General features: G+C 41.2%; 1 protein-coding gene across 1 annotated transcript in view; it reads left to right on the top strand.

Moving 5' to 3' along the window:
* The window catches only part of FLT1 (fms related receptor tyrosine kinase 1), a 197,057-nt gene that overhangs the window by 18,695 nt on the left and 165,809 nt on the right, over positions 1-12,553 (top strand). The window lies entirely within an intron of this gene.

Below are 12,553 nucleotides of genomic sequence, written 5' to 3'. Positions count from 1 at the left end.
CCTGCCAGCCTTTCTTCATTTTATGATGTAATTTTTAAAAAATTATTTGGCTGCACCAGGTCTTAGTTGAGGTTCCCAGGGTCTTTGTTGTAGCACGTGGGCTCTTTTAGTTATCTCACTCACATTCTTAGTTGTGGTATGTGAGATCTAGTTCCCTGACCAGGGATCAAACCCAGGCCCCCTTCACTGGGGGCAGAGTCTTAGCCACTGGACCACCAGGGAAGTCTGTATGATACAAAAATTTTAAGGCATCATTTTGGATTTGAAATTAAAAATTCAGCATGATATATGTTTTTTATAGTTAGTAGCATTCTTGGGCTTCCCTGGTAGCTCAGCTAGTAAAGAATCCACCTGCCATGTGGGAGACCACCGGTTCAATTCCTGGGTTAGGAAGATCCCCTGGAGAAGGGATAGGCTACCCACTCCAGTATTCTTGGGCTTCCCCAGGGGCTCAGCTGGTAAAGAATCCTCCTGCAATGTGGGAGACCTGGGTTTGATCCCTGGGTTGGGAAGATCCCCTGGAGGAGGGCATGACAACCCTCTCCAGTATTCTGGCCTGGAGAATCCCCATGGACAGAAGAGCCTGGCAGGCTGCAGTCCATGGGGTTGCAAAGAGTCAGACACAACTGAGTGACTAAGCAACAGCAGCATTCCATGGTATGTTCTATTTTTTCCAGAAAGACCTGTGTATGAACCTGAGGACTATAGTGTTACATGATAGGTTGTACACAATGGCTCAACTAAAATTTAAAGTTCTAATTCCCATCCTTAAACTTTAGCTATTCTATGGCAAACTCCTATATTGAATCAGTAAAATAGCTCCCAGATCTTCTCTATGATGCTTTCCTTTCTAAAGGAACCCAGAGGGAACCATGTAAATAATATGCCCTTGAATTCAGGGACCCTGCTGCCATTGCCTCCATAGATGCCCAGAACTTTGGCACTGCACAGTAATGCACACAGAGTATTTGGTAAAATGTTTGGTGGTAGACCAAAGCATAGTCCTAATGCCACATGGACTAGGGAAGACTCTCGATCTTACATTGTGGTTGTGTACCTACTGTCCTTTGCTCCCAGACTAGTAATTGTTTGTTTAAAAAGAGTAATATGGAGGATACCTTTAGCTGAACTGAAGCTTGTAATCCTAAGCCATTCAGAGGTTAGAAGGCTAGTATTAGGGCCTTTTATTAATATGATAACTATGCCTAATGATGCAACTTGCTCCCTGTGCTCCAGGATCCACCAATTGATGAAAGATGAACAACAACAGGAAAATTTTGGTCGTTTCCAGTAAGCCAAGTATTTGTACATTACATGAATGTTCATTGAATTATGGTACATATATAGTGGAATATTACTCAGCCATAAAGAGGAACACATTTGAGTCAGTTTGAATGAGGTGGATGAACCTAGAGCGTATTGTACAGAGTAGAGTAAGTCAGAAGGAGAAAAACAAATACCATGTATTAACACGTATGTATGGAATCTAGAAGGATGGTACTGATGAACCCATTTGCAGGGCAGCAGTGGAGATGCTGCTCCTGCAGAGAACAGAGAACAGAGACAGAGAACAGACTTGAGCAGACAGAGGGGAAGGAGAGGGTGGGATGAATGGATAGAGCAGCATGGAAACTTATATTACTATATGAAAACAGCCAATGGGAGCTTGCTGGGACAGTTCAGACAGGTGCTCTGTGACAACCTAGATGGGTGGGATGGGAATGGGAGGGAGGTTCAAAAGGCAGAGGACATATATATACCTATGGCTGACTCATGCTGATGAACGGCAGAAACCAATTCAATGTGGTAATGCAGTTATCCTCCAATTAAAAATTAGTACATTGGAAAAAGAAAAAGAAATAGCGCCTCTACTGAGCAGTCTGTTTTTCAGGGGTTTATAACCTGAAAGTTAATATAGCCTGGCCTGAAATAACTTGTAAATGGACATGAATGATAGCATAATATGAGTGGTGATTGTAAGTGTGAGAGGTGTCATCACCAGTTTTCCCGCAGTCTCTGAACAGCGACACTGGGTAAGAGCAGAGGCTGCCAGGGTATCTGCTTTACATGAAGTGCATTTCCTGGGCTGGTAGAGCAACAGCCGTGCTGAGCCCTCCCCCTAAACCTTCCTCTCTGCATGTTCAGGGTGTTAAGAGCATTGGTTCTGTTCCTCTCCTCCTGTGCAAGCAAAGGAAAGCCTACCATCTTCTCTGAGTGCTTTGCGAGCTGTGTCTTGTGCCCCGTCCACCAGATCTTGACCCTTGCTCCAGGCCTCTCAGATAACTCCCATGACATCGAATGGTAAATGGAAGTGACATCTCGTTAGACAGCTCTGGGGAGGCCATGTGTGGGCTCACTTGATGAAAGGACATCGGTGTGGGAGCGCGTTTCAGGGGAAGAAAGGTAACTCCTCAGCCAGCAGGAGATTTCTCACTGACCAACCTTCATTAACTCTGATGTCACATGAAAAGGAGCTTGGCCTGGGTACAGGTCATGGGGAGGGTACACTCCTGATGGTAGCCGGTGACAGGTCTGATGATAAATGAACGCGCCCTGTTAAACCATGACCCTCCGAGAAGCCAGTGTCAAGTAAAAAGCTCAGAGAGGTACCCCTGAAGATGTGCCCCTTGTAAACATTGACGGTAGGAATGTCCATGTCAGTGGAGGACTTTGGGTAGACGTCTCAAACCATGCAGAATTTTTTTTCTTTTCAATGATGTTTATAGAGTTGAAGGACAAATGAGTAAAGTCCATCAGCTGTGCATGGATGGAATGAAGACCTTGGCCGCCTCAGGGTCTAACACTATGGGGTGCCGTGTGCTGGAAGGCTATTGATGGGTTTTGCTGACTGACAATTAAAAACCTAAATTGTAAGGCAGCTTTAAAACAAATTATTCAAATAAACATCTGTATAAGTTTGTGTCAGTGGTCATATACTGAAATGAAATTATTTTTTTCACTTGTCTTTTTTTACACTTGAATTCAAGACATAAATGCTGTAGAAATGACTTTTAGATTTTCTATTAAGGCACGGAGATCATATGGTTTATATTTCAAATCTGATGATCTAGGGATAACATTGGGTAGCAGAAACTCTAAAGCGAGAAGCCAGTGATTTCTTTTTTGTGGGTTCCTGTGATAAAATAGTTTCATGTAAAGATGAAAAAGAAAATAGCCTCTGGGATTACAAACTTTCTACAAATTAGGTGTATCATTGATGGTAGCAGCTCCCTAACCATTCCATCCTTTTGTGGACCCGGAAGATCAATAATGCAGTTACTGTAATCTAAAATATCCTGTATTTGTCCATCTAAAAGTCACAGTCTTATCTCTGCCAGGGATTAGTCAGCAGTGAGTCAGAGCTTTGGCTGTTGCTGAGCACATGTCAGTGTCTGACTCCCGGCATGAAAGGAGTTCTGTGTGCCTAAGACTGAAGGTGCAGTAGCTCCACACACCGTGACCCCTCTGGTTTCTGCACCCACCTCACCTAACACAAACTTCCCAGAGAGAAAGGCGTGTGCATACATGCAGCTGGCTGTGTGTGTGTGTGTGCACACATTTACATAAACACCCTTTCATTTCTTTAGATCCTTCCTTGATTTAAGACCAGTTGGTTTGGGGAGAAAAATAACATTTAAAAAACCAATATTGCTTCTCACTGTGGGACTCACTTGAGTTATGCTGCCATTGTACAAATTCCCATGCCATTCCCATTTTGATATAGTCTCTAGGTAGATAGAACAGGAGCCCTCTGGTCTTTCCCCATCATGCTAGACGTGACAGAACAATGTACTTTACGGTGGCCTTTGGTAGTGTGTGTGCCTGTCTGCTACCCTGGTGGTGTAATCTTTAAGAGTCGTTCTAACTAGTGTGATCAGTTATCAAGGACTCCTCGTATTATCTAACAAATACTTTAATAGAGGCAAGACACAGAAATTAAGACCAAGAGTTAACTTTTTTATTAATTATTAGAGCCCTGTAGGCATTAGCATCTCAAACAAAAGTTTTGGAAGTTTCTGGAAATTTTGCAACTGCATTCTTCACCTTTTCCCCACCCCTGCCACCAACCAAAAAGATTCTATGAGATTTAGTCTATGAGACTTAAGCTTTTAATAAGCTACATCTTGAGGAAAGAAAGTCTTCTTTTATTATGAATTATGTTTAATTAACCTCACATAACCTTGGTAAAGGCTCGTGATCTTAACATCAAATTTTAGAAACATGATACTTGAGGATTCATATTTAGATAAAGAGGTCATTTATCACATAGGATTATGTACTATTGAAAACATGGTATGCAGAATCAAAGACAGATGCATCTCATTTGAAATGAACCTGATATATGAAGCTTTGCATTAAAAACAAATACATTAGAAATCAGTCATTTTACTATAAAAGGAAATACCAGTAGATTTCTTCCAAGAGCTCTAGTGACATAATTTTCTGTGTGACTCAATTTGTTAAAATTACAATTTAAATAGTTAAAATTCCAAATATGCAATTTGAAGCTATTTTAAATTAACATTAAAGAATTGCAATTTGGGGAAACAATGTGTTTTTTGTTATATGTTTGTAAATCTTCTAATACATAAGTAATGATGTTACTGAACAAAAAGGAAAATTATTTTTCTAAAATTAGCCTTCTGAAGCTGTAAGCTGGAGAAACAAAAGTTCAAAATTGAACATTGATGAGGTCATATGTAGCAAAAAAGTTCAAAATAGCTCAGTGTTCAACATAACTCTGTGATTATTTCAGTCATAAGTTTTGTTTTTTTTGTTGTTGTTTATTTGCTAAGTCGTGTCTTCCTCTTTGTGACCCCATGAACTGCAGCATGCCAGGCTTCCCTGTCCTTCACTATCTCCTGGAGTTTGCTCAGATTTGTGTCCACTGAGTCAGTGGTGCTAACCATCTCATCCTCTGCCATTCTCTTCTTTTGCCTTCAGTCTTTCCCAACATCAGGGTCTTTTCCAATGAGTTGGCTCTTCACATCAGGTGGCCAAAGTATTGGAGCTTCAGCTTCAGCATCAGTCCTTCCAATGAACATTCAGGGTTGATTTCTTTTAGGGTTGGCTCGTTTGATCTCTTTGCAGTCCAAGAGACTCTCAAGAGTCTTCTTCCAGCACCACAGTTATTCAAAAGCAGCTTTAGTGAGATAAAATTCACATACCATAAAACAAACCATTGTAAATTGTGTAAGTCAGTGATTTTTAGTGTAGTCACAGAGTTGAACGATCATTACCACTAGAATGAATGTTTTCACCCCAAAAAGAAGCTCCCATATTAGTCACTCCTGTTCCCTTCTCCCCCAGCTGGACACCTGTCTTCTCTCTTTATGGATTTACCTCTTCTGGACATGGGATGTACATGGAGTCAAACAATATGCGGCCATTTGTAACCAGCTTCTTTCACTTAGTATAGTCGTTTTGGTTTTTAAACAAGAGAACTGATTTTCTCATGATTCTGGAAGCTGGACGTCTACACGCAAGGTGTCATCAGTTTTGGTTCTCCTGAGGCCTCCCTCCATGCCTTGAAGCCGGCTGCCTTCTCCCTGCGTCCCACCAGCCCTTTGCTCCATGTGCCCCAGCAGTGTTTTCTAGGGTCATCTATGTTGTAGCATGTCTCTGTACTTTATTTCTTTTTGTTGCCAAATAAGGTTTCATTGTATGGATTGACTGCATTTTGTTTGACTATCCATCATTGGGGTTGTTTCCACTTTTTTGGATATTAGGAGTAATGCTGCTGTGGACATCTGTTTACAAGTTTTTTTGTGGACATATGTTTTTAGTTCTTGGGTAGATACCTAAGAGTGGAATTGCTGGGTCATAGGTTTAACTTATGTTTAACCTTTTAAGGAACTGCCATCTGTTTTCCAACACGATTACATCACTTTATAATCCTACCAGCAATATACTGGGGCTCTTATTCCTCCGTATCTTGATCAACAAGTCTTACTATTTTTTTTCTTTTCTAGTTGAAGCATCCAAGTGAGTGTGAAACTGGTATTTCACTGTGGTTTTGATTTGCATTTTCCTCATGGATTCCAGCATCTTTTCATCTGCTAACTGGCACATGACATGTCTATTCAGATCCTTTATCTATTTTTAAAATGGGTTATTTGTTTTTCCAGTAGTTATGTTTTAAAAATGTGGTTTCTAACTTGTACATTGCTGTTAATTACTGTGGATAATCACTGGCTTTTTAGGCCGGAAGAGGCTGTCAGAATCTAACTCCAGCTACCTCTGTGAGCTGATGAAGAATCTGAGGCTTAAGATGACTTGCTCTTGGCCACAACATAGCTAGTTAGTAGTAGAGCTGGGAGGATTCACATTCTTAATCAGAAATGGAAAAACATAGCTGTTTCATGATTCCTGTTTGAATAAGGCCCCTTTCTTACAGAGAACAACCCTTTGATTTCAGTATAGTAGGGGTAAGGGGGTGTCTGGAAGCAAGAGGGGCTAAGGAGCTTGTCTAGAAGTTGCATTTAACCCATCAGAGCACTATTATTACTTAGAGAAATAAAAAGAGTGGTATTCTAAAGATACTTTTCAGCCACTTTTTATATAAGAACCGTCTCCCAGTCTTAACAGTTACAGGCAAGGCTGTCTGGTTCATGATGACGCGAGGTCGGCGTTCCCTCTTTCAGAGTCCATCATGGTAGCTTTGAAGAGTTTTGAAGAAAGAGTCTCAGTCATTTGGGCTTTGATTTGGTTGCAAAATAAAGCCTTTTTATTTACTTGGAATTTTATTCCCTCTTTCCACTGAGATCAAAGAAAGCATCCCACCTTGCCGGTGAAGTGCAGGTGGAAAGAGGGGTGCATCTTTGGACCGTCTGTGCGTGGGCTTCCTGCCAGAGGTCATCATGGGGAGCCAAGGGGTGTTCGTCTAAGGACCATCAAGCTCTCTGCTCTTTCTATCTACCCGATAACACAGAACAGACAAACAGTGAGGGAAACTATTCAAACAAGGACAATACAAAGTGTCAGTGGTCACATAAGATCATGTACACACATCAGCTTTTTAATGCTATTAGCCCACTCTGCTTGGCCTTACTAGTTTTTCCTGATAATGAAGCATGTGACAAAAGTCCATTTCCACAGTCTGCATTTAGTTTGTTTTTGTTTTGATTTCTTTTTTTTGGATTCCACATGTGAGATCATACCGTATTTGTCTTTCTCTGACTTATTTCACTTAGCATAATGGCCTCAAGGTCCGTCCGTATGGAATCAAATGACAAGATTGTGTTCTTTTTTATGGCTGAGTAGTATTCCAGTGAGCACATAGACCCATCCGTCTTCTTTTTTCATCCATCAGTGGACACTCAGGTTGCTTCCATGCCTTGACTGTTATAAATAATGCTGCAGTTAACATGTGAATGCATGTCTTTCCGTGTTTTCATTTCCTTCAGATAAATATTTAGAAGTGGAACTGCTGGACCATATGATAGTTCTATTTTTAACTTTTTGAGAAAAATTCCTTCTGTTCTCTGTCATGGCTGCACCAGTTTACATTCCCATCAACAGTGCACAAGGGTTCCCTTTCCTCCACCCTCTCCGCAATTCTTACTATCTCGTGTTCTTTTCATAACAGTCATTCTGTGTGTGGGGTGATATCTCACTGTGGTTTTGGTTTGCGTTTCCCTGATGATCCATGATGTTGAGCATCTTTGCGTGTTGATCATCTGTCTCTGGGGAAAATATTCAGATCCTCTGCAACGGCACCCCACTCCAGTACTCTTGCCTGGAAAGTCCCATGGACGGAGGAGCCTGGAAGGCTGCGGTCCATGGGGTCGCTGAGAGTCGGACACAGCTGAGCGACTTCACTTTAACGTTTCACTTTCATGCATTGGAGAAGGAAATGGCGACCCACTCCAGTGTTCTTGCCTGGAGAATCCCATGGATGGGGGAGCCTGGTGGGCTCCCGTCTGTGGGGTCGCACAGAGTCAGACACGACTGAAGCGACTTAGCAGCAGCAGCAGCTCCCCATTTTTAAAATTGGTTTGGTTTTCTCCTATTGAGTTGTGTGTGGATTTTTTAAATATATATTTTGGATATTAACCCCTTAGCAGATATATGATTTGCACATACTTTCTCCCATTCAGTGGAGTGCCTTTTCACGTTGTTGATTGCATTTTTTGTTTGAGTTTTCTGTTTGGTTTTATTTAAATAGTTATTTTCCTGGTATAAGGAGATCCCTTGGACCCCCATGATTCTATTGTCGTTAACTTTGATGAAAACAATGGTTCACAGACCACCTAGTTCTCTGACGGGACAATAACTTTTAAACCAGCCTTCTAGGCTACCTTGGCAAACAGTGAAAAGTCCTGCTCCCCATCTGAGCCTCACAATGGGGTTCCATTGTACAGTCATAGCACTCCACCCTTTGAAATGAAGTATCCTGTGGATTTATTTCTAAATGGACAATGTGACTCTGACCTACTCATGAACAGAGCAAACAGAGTTGTCCTTGATGGGAAGATGTGGGATCTTGGAATATATGCATATTCATGTCCTTATACACATCACGATAGAGTTGGGGAAAATGTCTGACATGCAAAAGATACTCAAAAAACATTAGTTAAATATTTCATTACGCAAGTAGGAGTAAGGGCATTAAACTGCTTCAAAGAAATGTTTTAAAACCTATTGAAATTTCAGAGCAGTTGAGGAATAAGTGTCTCACTTTTCCCTTGTCAGTTTTCCTTTTGAACTGTAGTTTTGGCATCTCTGTTGATCTTTATGAGACTCTAGTTTCCTGTTAACTGAAGAATGTGATGCCCCAACGTGTCCAGTTACTTCAAAATACCATTTCCTTATACCTCTCCTTTCCTTTCTTTTAATCACCTACTTTTTTCTAGCTTCCTCGTTCCAAGTACAAAATTCATTATGTCGGTGGAACCAAATTCTATAGCAAAATATTTCTGTCAACATTTCTTTCCCCCCAAACTTTCCCATAATGCTGTTTTTCTCTCAGTGTTTTAGCTAATCACTCAGGTTGGTTGTTTTGTTTTGTTTTGTTTTTTTGGTTGGAGGCGGAAGTGGGGGCAGCAGAAAGGGACATGCGGAGGGCATATTTTTTAAGGGATTGTCCCTGCGTGACACCTGTCTGCTGGAATTTGGGTAGTTCTTGAAGGCTTAAGGTTCCCTCTGCCAAGGGTCAGGAGTGCTGGTTCTAGGCGCTCACAGAGCAAAGAGTCACACGATTTGAAAACCAAAATAGCAACTGAAAAAAAGGAAGACTCACCTCCTGCTAGGAGAAGGAAGGCATCTTCCCCTTGGCTGCTCCTGGATGGGAAAGCTCACTATGTGCCCATAAACCATAGAGACACCTACCACTTATTGCCCAGAATTTTCCACAGGAAGCTTGAGTGGACCTGTTACAACCCACAAACAATTGCTCAATGAAACCCTCAACATTCCATGCCCTGGCCTGGGTGTTTTTCAGGGCAGGCGTTATCAATTGCTAGCTGTGGCTTTAGAAAGACCTAGTGTTCTCCCGGGTCACAGATTTTGAGCTACTTGTTGCCTCAGGAAACTCAAAGGTGAGAAAGGGACAAGATTTCTCTTTAGGTACCTGAATCTGTTGGCCTGTTCTCTGGGGTTATTTAATAGACCAATTGGATCTCAATGGTACAGTCGTTTGAACTTAAGTCTAGACAGTACTGAACCATTTGTTCCAGTTGTAATTTGATACCAGGGCCTATTGTATATAAAAGTGATTTTGGGGACTTCCCTAGAGGTCCAGTAGTTAAGATTTCACCTTCCAATGCAGGGGGTGCAGGATCAACCCCTGGTCAGGGAGCTAAGATTCCACATGCCTCGTGGCCAAAAAAACAAAACACAAAACAGAAGCAATATTGTAACAAATAAAGACTGAAAAATGGTCCATATCAAAAAATAATCTTTTTTATAAAGTGACTTTTAAAATATTTAATAAAACAGCAATACCAGGAAAGCAGATAATGTTAACATCTTTGTTGTAGTTACATACCCAGCAAAACATTCTCTGATGGGAGTGGGGCAGGGGCATGATTCTGCTAGGTATCGGTGACAGGGGTGTCTATCTGTCACGTGCCAGGCAACATGCCTGCCGCTCAGGCGACAGAGAACCAAGTCCCCACGCTGTGCCTGTTAGCTTTCCGATTCACATATGAGGATACCAAGAAACAGCGTGTTCAGGAATGCTGAGGGCATGCCTTCAGGACGTGGAGACGTGACGCTTCCAGTGTGGGTGTGTCACCGAGTCTAGTTTTCTTTGCACTATTAGAACCTGAGCAACACTCGGGAACGTTGCTAGACTTCCCCGTGGAACCTGACACATGCAGGCCTGTGGTCCAAGATCCCATTTTCTGCTTTGGATTCCACTTTAGAAGCCTTTTTTTTTTTTTGCATCATTGATTTTATTGTTTTAATTTATTTTTTAGTTGGAGGAAAATTGCTTTACAATGATGTGTTGGTTTCTGTCATACAACATTGCACATCAGCCATAATTATACATATATCACCTCCTGCTTGAGCCTCCCTCACCTCCCCCCATCCTACCCTTAAAGGGGTCATCACAGAGCTCCAAGCTGAGCTCCCTGTGTTTTATAGGTGGAAACTGATTTTTTTTTTTTTTTTTTACTTTTTTACTTTCTCATCTTGTTTTTTTTTTTTTTTTTTTTACATTTATTTTTATTAGTTGGAGGCTAATTACTTTACATCATTGCAGTGGTTTTTGTCATACATTGAAATGAATTAGCCATGGATTTACATGTATTCCCAATCCCGGTCCCCCCTCCCACCTCCCTCTCTGCCCGATCCCTCTGGGTCTTCCCAGTGCACCAGGCCTGAGCACTTGTCTCATGCACCCAACCTGGGCTGGTGATCTGTTTCACCCTAGATAATATACATGGGAAACTGATTTTTTATGTGAAAATATTCCCTAAGATCAGCTCCACATACATAACTTCGCTCCCTTGGAGGATATCTTTTCTCCTTCCCCCGACCATTTTTTAAAAATTAATTTTTATTGGAGTAAAGTGACTTTACAGTGTTGTGTTGGTTTCTGCTGCACCACAAAGTAAATCAGTTCTATATACACATGTATCCCTTCTCTTGTGGGTTTCCTTCCCATTCAAGTCACCACAGAGCGCTGAGTAGAGTTCCCCATGCTATACAGTAGGCCCTTACTAGTACATCTGTTTTATACAAAGCATCAAGAGTGTATATGTGTCGGTCTCAACCTCCCAATTCATCCATCACCCTCCTTTCCCCCTCTTGGTGTCCATATGTTTGTCCTCTACATCTGTATCTCTATTTCTGTTTTGCAAATAAGATCATCGACATTGTTTTTCTAGATTCCACCTACCTCCTCCTGACCTTTATCCCTGCTAATCCTGAGCCCCAAACTCCTGCTTTTACCAGGAAAAAGCTGGTAAAAGAAGGGCAAAGAGGAGGGAGAGAGTGGGGGAGGAAGGAGAGCTCCTGATTGAGGTGTCTCCTGATGAATCAACAAGAGCTTCAGCAGAATTTCAACTTCTGTGGCACCAGTGGCTCAAAGAATCCTGGCTCCGGGGATGGCAGAAATGGGCAGAGACCCAGAGTCATCCAGTCCAGTCTCCTGCCTTACAGATAAGAGAACTGAGACCTGGAGAGAAGCGACTTGGCCAGGGTCTCATGGCAGATCCCATGGATGGATATTGTGTTGTATAGAGATGCCGTGTTGGATGGAGATGTTGACTTTAATGTACTTTTTCATAGCTGATCTCACAGTCTCACAACAATTCCCACGAAATATACTTGTCAAGTGTCACGTAGGAACGGACAGTCCCTCTTCTCTGTTCCACTAAAGAGGAAACTTGGAGATTATGTAAGATAAGCAAAGTGGCTTCTAAAACTGATTTTGATTCTATAATTAGTTTTCCATATGAGGAAACCGGTTCAGAAAGAGAAATGACTTGCCCAAAATATCATGACTCAATTAATGAGTGAACTATGTCTAGAATCCAGGAAAAGTATTCAGAAAAAAGATCAGACAGGCCTGTATAACCAAATGACTCATGTTGGTTCAATATTAGAAATATACTTTGGATGACATTGATATTTAATCCTGAATGTTTTAATAAGTTACTGTATATTCTTAATATGGTTGTTTTTTGAACCATGATTGAATTTATTAATGTTCTAAGTTAATGGACTTTTGAATATTTTTAGGTCATTTGGCATAGTAGGATATATAATACTTGTAAGCAAGTCTTTGACTACAAAAATTTTGTGAAATAAAGTATATTTGTATTAGATGTACTTTTTTGCATATGCAATTTATAGCTTTCCATAAAAGGAACATAAAGGATTTCACTTAAAAGAGAAAAAAGAAAAAGACGAGAGAGCAATTTTCACAAAACACATTTCAAGGGACTTCCCTGGTGGGCCAGTGGCTAAGACTACACTGTAAATTTAGAAAACCTGGGTTCAGTCCCTCGTCAGGGAACTAGATCCCACATGTTGAAACTCGAGAGTTCACATGCCGTAACTAAGACCTGGAGTAGTCAAGTGTTTTTTTGAAAAATAAATA

This window comes from Odocoileus virginianus, chromosome 8, assembly GCF_023699985.2.
Source record: "Odocoileus virginianus isolate 20LAN1187 ecotype Illinois chromosome 8, Ovbor_1.2, whole genome shotgun sequence".
Lineage (NCBI taxonomy): Eukaryota > Metazoa > Chordata > Mammalia > Artiodactyla > Cervidae > Odocoileus > Odocoileus virginianus.
The sequence above is the reverse complement of the archived record's forward strand: the minus strand, read 5'-3'. Positions and strand labels throughout refer to the sequence as shown.